At 41.8% G+C, this 16,906-nt stretch overlaps 1 long non-coding RNA gene across 1 annotated transcript; it reads right to left on the reverse strand.

Annotated features, from left to right (window-relative positions):
• Positions 1-530: 530 nt before the first annotated feature.
• Positions 531-14,444, reverse strand: LOC133384318 (uncharacterized). The gene is made up of 3 exons (XR_009762503.1): positions 14,361-14,444; positions 14,209-14,277; positions 531-1,050 (listed from the first exon to the last, which is right to left on the reverse strand). It is a non-coding gene; the product is annotated as an uncharacterized LOC133384318 (long non-coding RNA).
• Between the last annotated feature and the right edge of the window lie 2,462 nt (positions 14,445-16,906).

Genomic DNA, 16,906 nt, shown 5'->3' on the forward strand with positions numbered 1-16,906 from the left:
GCATGGGAGAGAGGATAGAGCCCTGTGGCACACCACAATTGAGAGGCCAAGGGTCTGAAACCTCATCACCCAATGCTACCTGTTGGCACCTATCAGAGAGAAAGGAGTGGAACCACCGTAAAACCGTGCCTCCCAATCCCAAACTCTCCAGGCGATCTAAAAGGATACCATGGTCTACGGTATCGAAAGCCGCTGAGAGATCCAGGAGGACAAGGAAGGTGAATTCTCCCCTATCCAGTGCCCTCCTCATATCATCGACCAGAGCGACCAAGGCTGTTTCAGTTCCATGTCCAGTCCTGAAACCCAATTGGTATGGATCTAGATAATCCGTTTCATCCAAGTGTGTCTGCAACTGAAAAAAAGCACAGATGTACTTATGCATAATGGAGATCAGTACCACATGCACAAGACACTATTTTAAATGAAGCCCCTCCCTCCCGTTCCTTCTTTGATACTTAATTTTCATGTACCAGAATCCCTGCTCCATCCACAAAGCATGCACTGAAATATTTTATTATTGCAATTCCCTTAATTACTAAAATAATGCACAGAAGGTAGAAGAAATTGACAAACCCCCAAATGTCAAGACAGCACTGAGCAAAAGAACGAATACCTATTTAGAAAAGTGGCAAATGATCAGTCCCTGATGTTACTGCTAGGTCCCCGATTCGGCCTATCCACTTATCTGTAATCTGTCCAGCAGAGTCGTCCTACATACTGCCTTGCCATCAGTGTTGTGACTCCAAGCCTGTGGAATTCCTTCCCAACTGACATGAGACAGGCATCTTCTTTGCTGAACGTTGAGCACATGACTAAGACTTTCTTGTTCCAGCAGGCATTTTAAGGTAGTGTTTGGCTGGCACTTCCCAATAACAAGCCAATCTGTATGCTGTTTGAAAGCCTAAGCATCGATTATTCCTTGGTTCTTCTCCCAGTGAGTATATATCTGTTTCACCCTAGAAACAAATTTTGCATTCGGCATTTCAACTGTTTCTCATGCATCCCATGGAATCACACTTCATGGCATTTTTTCCTTTGGCATTTCTCCATCTGGAAGGCAAAGAAAAACAGAATTTTAGCTGAATAAGAGCAATAGTAATGAACTGCCATTTGACACCATCTCCAGGAAGCATCAGAGAAAGCAGAAGCCACAGGCCTATACAAGCTTGGGGGGGGGGAAGGAAACTTTAAAATGATACCATTGCAAAAGAATAATCGGGTAAGTGAAATGAACTCTTACAGGGATCACCCTCCTCCTTTCCGCCTTCCTGCATATTTCTTACATGAGTTTAATCATTAATATGCAAAGCATTTTTTTTCTAAATGGCAAAGTGAATGGAATATAATTGTAAGGCAGAAATACATTTGCTACATACTAATTTACTTCAATTACTTTCTTCCAAAGAGCAGTGCTTTTTATTTGCATGAGGGAAACGAAGGAGTTGGTCCTATCAAAAGAGCTCCAAAAAGGTGGATAATGATTAAGCACCCTTACCTCAAATATAAACAGGAATATTGTGTTTTGTAGATTACATTTGCTTTCTTTTTATTTTCTATTTTCCTAATTATTAAGAGACTGATGGCAACATCAATACCACAAATAATGGGGTGACTGCATTAGTTTCAGTGAATGATTGCCACTTTTTACTTTTGCATGATTATGGAAACCATTATCATTTGCTTTCATAGTTCCTTTCTCAAAGTAGATGTGACTCAGCAGGAAAGAATGAGTTGCTAATGCTTTCCCATATAAAAATCCTGTACATTGTGCCAATCAAGAACACTAAAAATGAATTCATAATGGTTGGTAATATTCAGAGCTATAATATTGGGTGCCATTATTGAGCCTTAAATAAGCTTTCTGGAGGCTTTAAAAACCATTGCCTTTCAGTCATGCAGCTGCTGATGCAGAAGCTTCCCACAATACGAATATTCATGAAAGGCTCAGCTTATAAACATTGCAACATTTTGAAAAGTGCTTCCATAGCCTATGGTCTCTATTGAAATTAATCACACCCATACTTCTTAATAATCATCTGTTCTGGATGAACTCCATTCTAGGGTTCAAATCTGAACGGGAGAAGAAAACCCATACTGGAAAATTGGTTCTGAGGTCTGCCCCACCTACCTTCTGATTTAACAACAACTATCATCATCTAGGAGAAAGCCAGTGTGGTGTAGTGGTTAGGGTGTTGAACTATGACATTCAAATCCCCACATAGCCATGAAGCTCACTAGGTGACCTTGGGCCGGTCACTGCCTCTCAGCCTTGTGAAAACCCTCTTCATAGGGTCGCCATAAGTCGGAATCTACTTGAAGGCTGTACATTTACATTTACATTTTACATCTTCATCTAAATCTAAAATTTCTCAGCAGCCTTGAACATGACCAGGAGGTAAGCTTTCCTCTAGGGGGGAGAACCTCAGGTCTGGGGGCCAAATGCAGCCATCCAGACCTCTCTATCTGGCCCTCTGAACTTTCCACAGGCCACACCCCTCACTGGCTCTGCTTCATACCTCAAATGTTTTTGCCTGGCTGTAAAGTGACCTTAAACTGTAATAATGTATTTTCTTTGAGTGGGGGATACAGAGTGGTCAGTGTGTTTAGAAACTGACCTACTGTACAAAGGTAAAAAATACATTCAGTGCTCCACCCACCTTTGACTCTGGCCCACCACTGGCATGGGAAGGTTCCCCACCCCTGCTCTAAGCGAAGGCATGAAGGATCCTCTGCCTCCCATAATCTCATAAATGGTACATAATTAGATGTGAAGGAGATTCTTTGGGAATGATGGGTTGTAGCCATTGACTTCCATTCATGCTACAGGATCATTTTATACACACACACATGTGCACCTGCAGCTTCCTAATCTGCTCTGGACGGGGGGGGGGACCAGAGCAGATTTAGGGGAGTGTGGGGTCTGTAAGGGGGAGAAGAGGAAAATGAAGGCCTCTTGTGTGATTAGATGTCCACTTGATGAAGGTCAGTCCTATTGTATAGCTATTTAAGACAGACAGAGTTCTGAGGCAACTGGGAGTATTCTTAGGTGAACATATTTCTTGCTTGGTCTCAGGTAGTTTTGGGGGGATGATGCATGGAACATGTATCGTGAAGAAGGTATTCGCTCTGCTCCAGCTCTCAAGAGACCAGCAGAAAGGTGAAATTTCCAAGGAATGATCAGAAGACAAAAGGAAACAAAATAGGAGACAGGATTGTGGGGTTTGTAGTTCTTCTGCCTATGATGAAGTTGTCCAGATAAAAGCTAGCCTACACAGACTCTAGCCTGGTTTCCAGCAATGAGGCCTCTAATATAGCATGGGGGACAAAGCTCAGCCTGTGCTACCTCCCAACAATATAATTGATCTAAAACTGTGTGTGCTGTTTTAACTATACAAGTCAACATGGAAACACCATTTTTTTTCTTGACTGAAATTGATTCTGTTCCCATAACAGTCGTGTTCTTTTTAAAAACGAATTCTCCACCACTAGGATGGAAGATCTGTCAATTTTGGTTACTCATTTTTCCAATCTTAAATTCAATTCTCCACATTTCGGGAGACATTTATGATTTAAAAAATCCTTATGAAAATCATTTAGCACTTAGTGCTTATTTCTCCTAAAAACACATTTTGTCTGTAGTTTTAACTAATGTACACATTTTTGCAAGCAATTTCTCCTAACATACTGCATTGTGGTATGTTATTTTCACTAATATATGCATTTTATGCACACTTTCCCCTTTTTGTAAACATTGTTTGGAAAACTGCATTGCAAAATTCAGATAAGTGTGAATTTTGAAGGATGGCTGCATTTCAGTTTGCATATTGTTTCAGAAAGTGTGAATTTAATAGATTTGGCTTTAAATGCAAAGTGAATTGAATTTCTCCCCTATCCCTACCCACCACCCAACAAACGATGATCACATGAAAAATTTAAAAGAGGAAATAAAAATGGGTGGCTGTGAGGACGAGTGTGCTAGTTTCACCCCTATTATTGTTCTAATAGCCTTCCATGAGATGGAGAGTGATGCATGGGGAGCCTCCATGAGTACAGGGTGCTCCCTGCTTCAGAAATTCACTCTCCAACTTCTCCGACTTCCGGGAAGGGTGACTTAGCCTGTGCCTGCTTTTGAGACGGGCTCCTGCCTCAAAAGAAGCTTATTCAGATATATCAGTCAGATTTTTTCTTTTTTTTGACTGATTAAACTTCTCCCGGGTAGGGAGAAACGAAGAGATTAACCTCAAAGCCTATTTTTGTTGGGACGACCAGATCTCATTAATTTATGGGACGAGGTCCAGCCGACGAAGGTGGGACGGATTTTTAACAACAAGCTCTATCTGGAAAAGCGAACGTTCATCTTATCTTCTAAGAGAGAACGCACTAACAGGCAAGCACCCTTCTTTCTATATTTTTCTTTTACTTGACTTAAATTGTTGCTGTTTAAAAGAGATTTGCCAGATTGATCGGTTTTTGACATCTCACTGGGGAGCCATAACTTCTCTCTGCTACTCACTAATTAATAGCTTATCTCTGTTTTTGTTGCAAAAAGCTGTCCTGGATTTGCATTCTAAAGATATACACTGAAGAGGGATTTCTATTCCAGATTTTTATTTTGAAGAATATTATATTGCCTGAGACTACTCTCTTTTTGGTCTATTTTATTTTGACGAATCTGTTTTCTGACGACCGCCATTAATTGTTTCGATCCTGGGAACTGCATTTTGTTTACTTAAACATGGAGAGATAAGGCTGTCTGCTCTGTTTATACTGTGATGTCACCAAGTTTGGAGTATTAACCCAATTGTTGCTGAAATAAGAAGTGGTTTTCCTATATTTTTCTTTTAAAATGGCAATTAAGAAAGTGGCTGAGAAGCTGGAAATAACTATGTTTCAGAAAATAATGGATGAGATTGAGATAACGAAACAAAACCTGCGACAGGGTTGTAAGGAGCTGAAAATTGAATTGAGTAAAATGAAGCAGGAGATTAAAGATATAGGGGTCCCTGTGAGAGAGGTGACCCTGGAAGGGGTCCCTGTGAGAGAGGAGACCCCGGAGATTGGAACAAACGTGGAACAGGAAAAAGATTTGGAGTCTATGGACTTTAGAAACAAAATTTATTGTTTGGAGACACAGGAGATTAAAGACATAGGGGTTCTTGTGAGAGAGGAGACCCTGGAGACTGGAACAGGGGTCCCTGTGAGAGAGGAGACCCTGGAGACTGGAACAGGGGTCCCTGTGAGAGAGGAGATCCCGGAGATTGGAACAAACGTGGAACAGGAACAAGACTTGGAGTCTATGGACTTTAGAAATAAAATCTATTGTTTGGAACTCAATGTTATCTCTGAAGAAATTAATGAAGATTCTAGAGATAAAGTTATCAATGGCATGGATAATCTTCTGGACTGGAATGATGTGATGGAGCCCAATATAGAGAAAATCTATGGAATTAACTGCAGCCATGTGACAATGGAAAAACTTTCAAGAGATGACCCAGTGTATTTTGAAAAAAAGAACAGAGATATGATTTTACAGCAGTATTTCAGCAACCTATTCAGAATGGATGGCAAGAAAATATTTGGGATAGAGGTAATTCCCATCAGACTCTTACTATATGACTATGGCTTTGACAGCAAGATTATTATGGAATACTGATAATGGAAGATTGGATACTGAAATTACTGGACTTAACAAGACTACTGAAGATGGAAGATGGAAAATGGAACTAATAGGGATAATAGAACAATGGCTACTGAAATTACTGAACTTAACAGATTCTGATGTGATGGATTAATTGAAATGTTTATTTTGACTATGGTTATGACAATAAGATTATCATAATTAGTAATGAGATGGATTAATCGATATGCTTATCTGGAAAAAAAATTGATAGATATATTTCTTAAAGAATTGAAACCTCTCTTTGACTTTTTGTGGAAAGAATAAAGTAATGTTTATGAGATTTGATGATTAAGTAAGATAACTACTGGAGGAAAGTGATTTTATAATATGACTTAAGAGACAGGATTGTTATATATTATAGACTTATAACTGATTTGATCTTTGACAAATGGGAAGTCAATATTTTACTCTTTATTTTTTATTTTTGTTTTTTTTTTCTTTTTTTCTTTTTGTTTAACTATTTTTGATTTTGTTTTTTGTCTTTGAATGTTTTATGATTTTGTCTTGTATGTTTTATGAAAATCTGAATAAAAATTATTGAAAAAAAAAAAAAAAAAAAGAAATTCACTCTCCAACTCATGGAGGACAATCAGAATGGCAACCACAGATGGAGCTAACATGCTCATCCCATGGTCTTCACTCTCACATTTTGACATGTACAGGGAACACCTGAAGAGGGCTAAAGCCGTAAGTCACTTATGGCTAATGCAGACCTAAATGTTGTCTGCAACGAACTTTGGACTTGAATTTTTGGACCATCGTGGGGGGGGTAAGAGAGAGAGACTGGGTTTCCATGTTTTTTGGGACCATTGCCAGTTTTGCAGACATCATCTTTTTCTAGAAGAGCCCCTGTGACATGACTGTATATGATAATGTAATGTTATACAGGGGCATTAGGGGGTATGGTAAACCCCAACATAGTCAGTCAGTTTTCATAGTCTGAAATTATGTATATGATTCCTCAACAGATACCGCTTGTTTCATCCATATACCTCATAACATAATTATAACTGAAACAGCCTTGGTCGCCCTGGTGGATGATATGAGGAGGGCATTGGATAGAGGAGAATATACCTTCCTCGTCCTCCTCGATCTCTCAGCAGCCTTCGATACCGTTGACCACGGTATCCTCAGAGCTTGGAAGATTACTTTTAAAAAGTAGTAAATTACAGTTACAATTACTTGGCCAAAAAAGTAGTAATTACAGTTACAATTGCTCTGAAAGTAACTGATTACTTTACTTTTTCTCAAAAGTAATCACTACAATTACATTTCAGTTACTTTTTTAAAAAAATGCCTACAAGGTGCTGGCCTTGGCTGCTTCACATCTAAGTAGCCTAAAACAATATTAAAACTAAACACACACACAGGGGGTAGTAGAAGGGTTCGAATCCCCACATAGCCATTAAGCTCACTGGGTGACCTTGGGCCAGTCACTGCCTCTCATGAAAACCCTATTCATAGGGTCACCATAAGTCGGAATCAACTTGAAGGCAGTACATTTATTTTTTTATTTTGAAGAAGATGATTATGATAATGCATCATTTCAAATTAAGAAGCATTCCATGCCAAGCTTGGAAAACCAAGGAGGAGGTATAAAATGTAGGCAAAAATACTTTTGACAAAATGCCATTTATCCTTTATATCTATATCTATAATTAACAATACAGCTGAATGATGTATGTAAAGTATTTTTTCTCTTTCCCTTTTTTATTAGTATTTTAGTACTACTGCTAAAGTTCTGATGAAAGAATAAAGCATTCATTAGCCACATTCAAATGGTTAGAAATCACATAAATTCCACTGAAGTTGGAGTTTTTGCCATAGAAAAGGCAAAAAATACATACCCTATGATAGCCCAATAGACAATCAGAACTAATATAAAACCCTATTGCTTCTCATTTGCAAATGTTGCAAGATCTAAGGTAACTCTAGATCATGTGAGTTCAGGTGATGTATGTTATGTAAATTTGTATAGATATTAGCAGACATTGTCAACAGTCTGAGATGTGTGTGTGCCAATGTGTGTGTTTACCTAAGTGGCAGGCTTTTACCCTGCACTGAGATCAGAGACTTAAGACTTAGTAAAATAAGAAAAGCTATTTTATTTATAGAAATACATAGTAGATAGGAAAGGCATACCTAGTTCTAACTAACTTGGAGGCGCAACACTCAGGTTTGGGAGTTGCCCTCCTGGCTCAGGAGGGAGAGAGCAGAGACAAAGGTGTCTCCTCTCTCTTGGATTACTTTATTGCTTAACTGCATTCTGTGTTTGCCTCTGTAATTTTCACTTTTTTTTACCCACTGTTTGAATGTCTTTTGGGAATGCCTACTGATTATTTGTTATCATTTTGCGCTGATTACCTTCAGCTATTATCTCACCAAATTTGCATACACATGACAGATTTAAAGCACATTTCCACCACCACCCCAAAAAAGAATCCTGGGAACTGTAGTTTGTTATGGGTGCTGGGAATTGTAGCTCTGTGAGGAGTAAACTACAGTCCCCAAGATTCTTGGGAAAAAGCCATGTGCTTACATGTATGGTGTCTACTGGAAGACCCTTACGGATTGATTCTATACTCCCAGAAGTAAATCCTATTTACTGCTATGGGAATTACTTCCAAGTAAGTATGCTTGGAATTGCAGCTTTTAGGTCATGCTTAATAGCCACCTTGTATCAAACTGAACAGTTTCCAATCAGATTTAAATACTAACCACTTAAACTGGTCAGAGTGTCATTCCCTCTATTTCTGAAGCTCAGGCTGGAAGTGTTGTTGCTTATGTAGCCATGGTATCACCATCCATACCACACATAATAAGGAGTATTAGTGGGCAAGAGGGAACCCCAAGTGTTGCAGTATACAAAAAAGTGAGAGAGAAAACAGAAAGGGGATGACTCCCAAAACAGCCCAAATGAGTACTGAGCATGCTCTGTTATGAAATGCTCAGTGGCTGTGTGAGTGAGTGAGTGAGTGAGTGAGTGAGTGAGTGAGAGAGAGAGAGAGAGAGAGAGAGAGAGAGAGAGAGAGAGATCTCAGCTAACAGAAAATTATAGAATAGTAGAGTTGGAAGGAACTAAGGTCACCGAGTCCACACCCCTGCTCAATGCAGGAATCCAAGTTAAAGCACACCTGACAGGCCAATCCCCCCCACAGAACTCCAGTCACAGAATTGTCTGAGAAGAGGGGCTGACTGTTAAACCACTCTGGACATTGGAGCTCTGTCAGGAGAATAGGAGTCTCCTAATAACACTCAGCACCCGTCACAAACTACACTTGCCAGGATTCTTTGGGGGAAGTCATGACTGTTTAAAGTGGCATAAATGTCTGGCGTGGGTGTGGCCAGAAGATCATCCAGCAAGTTTATGGCTGTGGTAAGATATGAACTCAGAACGTCCCAGCTGCACCCAGCATGGAACTACACTTTCAGCAGCAAATACCAGAAAACCAACTAAATGTGTGCTGTCAATGTGCAAAGCATTTGCTGGGGTGCATTTGGGTAGGTGAAGCAGGAGATAGATGGAAGGGGCTGTTTTCCATGCCTGCCACTTTACCAGTGCAATGCCCCATGTTTTACCTTATTGACCTCCATCAGCTAGGGAAAAGTGGCCAGGGAAGGGGTTGCAGATAAAAAGTTTCAGCAGCAAATTACCCCCTCTCATCACTTCTCCCTAACAAAATGCCCCCCACATCAGTAGCAGACACCAGCAGGAAAGATCTTTTTTGAGTTGTAATTCAGCTCTCATTCTGTTAATTTCCAAACTACACCAGTTGCCATTTTGACCTACATGCATAGGGAGAAAGACAGTGTAAAGGGTGTGCACAAGGGGGAGGGGATGACAAAGGATTTAGGACTTAAAGATTTAATATTCCATGAGTAGAAAAAAATACCCTATGCAAATGTCTATATTATTGCAGAAAAGTTCAGTTCTACATATGTTTGCCATCTTTTCCTCAAGCACAACTGTTTTTGAGATAACAGTCTTATTCTCTCTTGCCCTTCACCAAAAAGCCATGTTAGTTGTCCAGTATGTGAAATGATTGCAAGCAGGTGCAGCCCAAGACATTTTGCTACTTGAAGCAGAAGAGCAAATGGTGCCCTTCCCCCAAGTCAAGGTCATAGTACCATAGCTTGAAAAGTTATGTTGGCATTTGAGGCAGAAAATCTCACAAGTACCTCTTCCTGACAGTAAATATACAACAACCAAAAATTAAAATAGCTAATAATTTGTTGCATGGTGCCCCAAATTAGTTGCTTGGGGTAGTCATCTCTTGCTGCCTAGTGAGAGTCGCTCTATGAGAGGCACAAAACTGAAGCAAAACACACAAACAGAAGTATGAGACTGCACCTACCTCCTATGCTCTTGCCAGTTCCCAATTTTCACCCTCTCTGGAGGGGTGCTGGTAAATGAGCAGCTTGAGTTTGAAGTTGAGGAGATCTTAGATTCCAGGATCAGACGCCACAAGCTGCAGTACTTGATTCACTGGAAAGGCTATGGGGTGGCTGACAGATCATGGGAAGATGCAGCTGATGTGCATGCTCCAGAATTGGTAAAACTTTTCCATCAACATTTTCCCCACTGTCCCAAGCCAGACAAGGGGAGGGGGGCACAGCCTGGGAGGGGGGATGGTGTCGGAAGGCAGAGCTGGGGTCCCAATCCCGGGGAGCTGGATCCCAGAGAGTTGGGAGAAGAGTATTCGGATGGATGGCAGAGGGAAGGGGGAGGAACTTCCCCCCTTTGGAGCGAAGACGAAACAGAGGAACTGCCAGTGATAAGGTCGCTTAGCAACGGGGAGCCTGAGCCCTCCCTGGACATTCTCACGCCTCCCCCTCTTTCAGGCTCAGAGCAAGAGGGGGAAGAGGGAGGGCTGCTCACAGCCGAAAAGCGGGGAGGCAGTTTACCATCAGCCCCTCCCCTATCCCCCATCCTGGAATCGGAAACTTCAGAAGAGGAGGGGGTGATGCTTCCCACCTCACCGCGCACATGCAGACAGCTGAAAAGACAGGAGAGAAGGGGGGGAAGGCGGGCAGTACCTGAGGGGCAGTTAAGGAGGAGCGAAAGATTGCGCGCCCGTTTGGCCCCTTCTTATAGAACAGGCGGGAAGAAGTCCCTTGTTCTGTCAACTTTCTCCCAATGCCGCAGGACCTGTATCCCTGTATTGCTTCATGAGAAAACGCAGTCTTTGTTTGGACATTACCCTAATAAAACACGAATTAAATACAACCGCTGGTCTAGTTCCTGAGTCACATCCTGGGCCTGACAGGATCTATCCTCTCCCCCATGCTATTCAACATCTATGTAAAGCCGCTGGGAGCCATCATCAGGAGACTTGGGCTGCAGTGTCACCAATATGCAGATGACACTCAGCTCTATCTCTCGTTTAAGTCCTCACCAGAGTTGGCTGTGGATACCATGTCCAAGTGCCTGGATTCCATAAGTGAATGGATGGGAAGGAATAGGCTGAAACTGAACCCCGACAAGACTGAGGTGTTGCTCGTGGGGGACAAGAGAAGGTTGGGGGATATAGACCTGATGTTTAATGGGGTAAGATTACCCCTGAAAGACCAGGTCCGCAGCCTTGGGGTCATTCTTGACTCCCAGCTGTCTATGGAGGCTCAGGTGTTAGCAGTGAGCCGGGCAGCTTGGTATCAATTACAGCTGATACGGAGGCTGCAACCCTGCCTTCCTGTCCCTCTCCCACGGGTGATACATGCCCTGGTCTCCTCTCGCTTAGACTACTGTAATGCGCTCTACGTGGGGTTACCCTTGAAAATGGTCCGGAAATTACAGCTGGTACAGAATGCGGCGGCGTGCTTGATTAAGAACAGCCGTCACTGTGATCATATCATCCCGGTGTTAGTGGATCTACACTGGTTAGCAGTTGTTTACCGGGCCCAATTCAAGGTGTTGGTATTGACCTTTAAAACCCTATACGGTTCCAACCCAGTTTATCTGAAGGAGTGCCTCCAGCATCACCAATTATGCTGCATGACAAGATCAGCCACACAAGACCTTCTCTTGGTCCCATCAGTTAAAACAGCTAGGCTGGTGCGGACCAGAGAGAGGGCATTTTTGATTGTGGCCCCCACCCTCTGGAACTCCCTTCCTTACAATCTTCGCCACACCCCCTCCCTGACAGGTTTCCACCGGGCCTTAAAGACCTGGCTATGGGGATAGGTCAGTTTTTAATGTTGTTTAGTGCTGTTTAATTTTAATTATTATATTTCTGGTTATATTGTATTTTATCATGATATTGTACATCGCCTAGAGTGGCCGTTTATTCGGCCAGATAGGCAACTCACAAATAAAATATTATTATTATTATTATTATTATTATTATTATTATTATTATTATTGGCCCTGAAAAGAAGTTTTGGTGTGGGGCTGTCACCCCCTAAATGCTCCAGCAGTCATTCACAAGAATGGCAGTTTCAGAAATGCCACACCTTGTGATAAGATGGCAAGATGTCCAGACATTTGTACCTTATGACATGCATTTTTTGACACTAGCTGTTGGACTACAAGATGCATCTGTCTGGATCAGACAATACTGTTGAGATTATATCACTGAAAATTGGTGCCTGAATTTGCTTCCTTTCCCCATTTCTTTTCCCTCTTGTATTATATTTATTAGATTATGACCTGCAGACGGGCTGTCTTATGTTTTAATTTTTATACAGCACTTAGAGAAAATTTCAGGTGTTTTATTTCTCCTTCCCCTCTCCAGAAAACGGTAGCCATCATCAATTTATTTAAATACTGAATTTTCCACAACTGCATTTTTGGTCAAATCACCTCTCATAGATAACAGTCTAAATACACTAGTACAGTAATCATAATACATAATTAAAATTATAATATCACTACAATGTAACCCTAATAACTGAACAATTAACAGTTCACTTATCTAATTTTATAAAAAGTTAAAGTGAACATAAAGCTCACTTGAGCATAAATAGGTCAAGTAGTAATGTCCAATTAACATCACATCCAAAAGCAACGCCAAACAATAAAATTCTTTTATCCAGTGTAGTGCAACCCACTCCTCCCTGTTTCTTTATGGCATCATATAATAGGGGTGATACTACAGTATCAATCTACCAGTGGTTATAAAGCCATGACAGAAGGAGTACTCCTCTAATTACCAGATGCTGTGGACAAACACAACAGGGAATGGCTGTGCCCTCTTTGCTCTGGTAGTGAGCTTTATAGAAGCATCTGGCTCAACACAGTTGGAGACAAAGCACAGGAATAGTGGCCGTTTTGTCACTTCCAGAAAGGCCTTTCAAATGCTCTTATATTTAACAGACGAATCAACATAAGAGCATTTGAAAGGCCTTTCTTTCAATGTGTATCAAGCTTGGAAACAAACAATGCTGACTTTCTAAAAAGTGTTGATTAGACTACCTTCTCTGAATCAAGCTCCACAATTTTTAAAAACAACAACAACAACCAGGAGCTTTGAGTTTCAATCAAGGATACAAAAGAACAGAGGCATTAAATGACCAGCATCTGAAAATTGTAGCCATAGATCTTCCTATTTGCTCTTAAAAAAAAAATGAAGGTGATGATGAGTGAAGGTTTTAAAACTTCAGGAACCCTGAACTTTAAATAACTTATTAAAACCCAACTGGTAAAAAAAAGACTCTAAATGAAACATAATATAGTGATTGACCTTAGTACAAAAAGAAATGGTACACTGAATATTCCTCCCCTCCTCCCTTGGGATGATGAACGTTGCATTTAAACACAAAGTTGGCATTCTTAGCAAGTCAGTGAGACAAGATACACACAGCAAAACTGAGGCAGTATAACAGGAATATTAATACTTTATGCTAAATAGATCAGCTTTGCTCCCTGATCCATGGCTAACAGAAATGGGCCTGCACAGATCTACAAGGCTTGAACATAGTAATTTATTGTGGGACACTTACAGTTGGCTGCAGCTTTGCTAATGCCCCTTCAGTGTAGCTGCTATTAAAAAAATCTGACACCTAAGATAAGTCACTATTATTATCCCGCATTGGTGATGGTGGCAGCCGTGGCTGAGACAGCAGCTGACCTGAGGGCCCCCAGTGAATGCATGAAGCATGCAGCTGAGCTCAAAGCTTACACACTAAAGCCCCATTCAAGCATAACTACTAGAACTGCAGGAGCTGTTTCCCTATGGAAACTTACCACACTGCTGCCTGTAGTAAGCATATGAATACCAAAGCCACATGGGCAAGGATTGTGCTGGAGCGGGGTAAAGAGATCAGGTGTGAAAGAGGCATAAAATTGACTGTACTCATGTGGTTCCAGTGTTTCACTGCTTACTGCAGCAGTACAGGACCACCACACTCAGGGGAAGTGGTTCCCATACAATGGTGGCTAGTGGAACCTAGACCTGGGCACCTAGGAGGTTATGTGGGTACAGCCTAGGAGGTTACTCTTTCTGAGGTCCCCATTTTCCTCCTTTGCAAAGAAACAGTGGACTCTTAAGCAGTACAGTTGTACAACTACTTAGTACCTAAAAGTGTCTCACCTTGGTTCAGAAGAGACAAAAAATGGTGTGTGGCCTCCACCTCTTCCAGTTCTCTCCCTATCCTCCTCCCTTGCAAAAATAAAAACAGTAGACACTTAGGTAATGCAATAGTTCAATTGCTTAGCATCAAACTAAACTAAAAAGTATTTTACCTGAGTTCAGAAAGAGTTCAGAACTGTAGTGCCACAGTTGCTTCTCTTCCACCTCTTCTGGTTGTCTCCTTATCCTCCTCCTCTTCCCTTGTAAAGAAACAGTGGACATTTAAGCAGTACAGCTGTACAAATACTTAGCACCTAAAGGTGTCTTAAGCTGCAACTCTATACACACTTACCTGGGAGTAAGTTCCACTGAACCCAATGAAGTTTCAGAGCTTGGAAGATTACTTTTAAAAAGTAATAAATTACAGTTACAATTACTTGGCCAAAAAGTAGTAATTACCGTTACAATTACAATTGCTCTGAAAGCAACTGATTACTTTACTTTTTCTCAAAAGTAATCACTACAATTACATTTCAGTTACTTTTTTAAAAAAAACTCCTACAAGGTGCTGGCCTTGGCTGCTGCACATCTAAGAAGCCTAAAACAATACTAAAAATAAACACACACACAGGGGGTAGTAGAATAAAATTTTTTATCTGTAAGATTAACATAATGGCATAACAGAATCTCACATCCCCCCAAGCAATGAAGATACCGCAACACTTGAAGATTAACATAACGGCATAACAGAATCTCACATCCTCCCAAGCAATGATGATACCCCAACTCTTGAAATCAAATTTTACACTTGAAATGCTTTTATAATATGTTTCTGTTATGTCTCAAAAGAACAAGATGCTCAAAGAGCATGTCAGACAAGGAATGTCTTTTTACAGTCATTACGTTGCCACCAGTACTGAACAGGCGTTCTACTGCGGCGCTTGAAGGCATGCCTGTGTTGTGCTGCAAAAAACACCGCAGCACACGTGGAAAGCCATGGAGTGATGACACTTCCCTGCTGGGAGACCTCAGGTACCTCACCAGTTCCTCCTCAGCAGTGTCCACTGCTGACTTCTTGCCCTGGGGCAGAAAGTTAAAGAAGTCATCTTCTAAGTCATCTCCTTCCTGGTCTTTATCTGAAGACTGATCACTGTCCTCATTAAGTACACCCATCTTTATTTCAGCTTTCAACAAGGTTTCCATTGTGTATCTAACAAAGAGAGAGGATATGTTAACACATATATGTTAGGAAACCATCATCTGCTCTTCATTTCCTGATGCTTGTCATGTCCCCTGGTTCAGGGTCCAGCCTGAGCCTGTGGAGGATGACATGGAAGGTAGAAAGGTGACCAAGTCACCACACTCATGGGGCAGCACAGCAGACCCTTAAGGATGACCTGCAGCAACCCAAGGTTGTGATGAGGAGCCCCAGGAAGAAAAGGCCCAGCCCCTGCCTACCACCTTAAGCCCTCTGATGCCTCCCTTGAGACAACATTTCCCTTGGAGTAATCCACCCAAAGGGCTTCCCTAATGTTCTTGCTTGTTGGTATGGGTGGTGGCCTGACACGATTCCAGCCAATCTAGTTTGAAGTGAGGGTGTAGGCAGGCTGCCAGAAGAAGCCTCTTGTCCTCCCAGATAGCTGCAAACCGCTTTCTTAGGGCTTCGCGCACACCTCTCAGCAGCTGAAAACAGTATGTGTACCTCTCAGGTTTGTTTTCCAGTCCTTCTAACTTGCGGTCCAGATTGCAGAGCGTTGGTAGCAAATACCCCATGAACATGCCGTTCTCCCGTTGCAGGATATCTAGGGACTGGGCTAGTGGCTCCATAATCTCTGTGTATTCCTGTACCACTTCAATCTCAGCAGCTGTGATCCTGGACAAGGAGCAGCGGTCCATTATGGCGTGCATTTTTAGTGGCACAGTTGACAGGAGCTCATGTAGTTGCTTCAACGCATCAAAGGTGGAATTCCACCTGGTCTTATTCGGTACCTTCAGATACACACCACATTGCGCATGGATATACTCAGCAATCTGTGCTGACTGGTTCTGCTTGGACCACAACTTGCTGCACTTTCCCATCAAGGAATGAAACTGTTTCTTGAAAGGACCAAGAAGACTACTTTTGGAGGAGTCAGAAAGCATGGCCTCTATGTCTTGTGTTGCCACAAGGTTGAGGGTGTGGCTAGCACATCTCTGGTGTGGTGGTAAAACAAAATCCTCTCCTGAGTCTGCAGCTTCTTCCTCTGCCTCAGGTCCTGTGTCCAGGATCTCACAGATAGGCACAAACTCCACCTCAGCCTCCTCCTTCTCCTGGTTATCACCATCATCGTCACTGGTGCCTGCAGCTTCCACTGGTTCTTTGGCCATGAAAACTCTGAACGCTTTCACAAAGTTGGAGCCATTGTCTGTAGTAGTGCACATAACTTTGTTGTGGATCCTGTACTGCACATGTACATCATGCAGTGCTTTTGGAAGGACATTGTATGTATGGCGCCCCTTTAGACGCTTACAAGCCAAGGCCCTGACCTCACGTTTCAGGGTAGTTGGGTTGATCCAGTGGGCTGTTACCCCAAAGTAACTCTTCTTACCATTGGTCCAACAATCTGCAGTGGTTGCTATATATGCCACAGCACCCATTCGGTTTGCAAGAGTTTCTCTCATGTGGCATGCTCTCTTCTCAATTCTGTCTCTCAGAGTCTTGGCACATATGATGGTGAGA

Source organism: Rhineura floridana, chromosome 4, assembly GCF_030035675.1.
Source record: "Rhineura floridana isolate rRhiFlo1 chromosome 4, rRhiFlo1.hap2, whole genome shotgun sequence".
Lineage (NCBI taxonomy): Eukaryota > Metazoa > Chordata > Lepidosauria > Squamata > Rhineuridae > Rhineura > Rhineura floridana.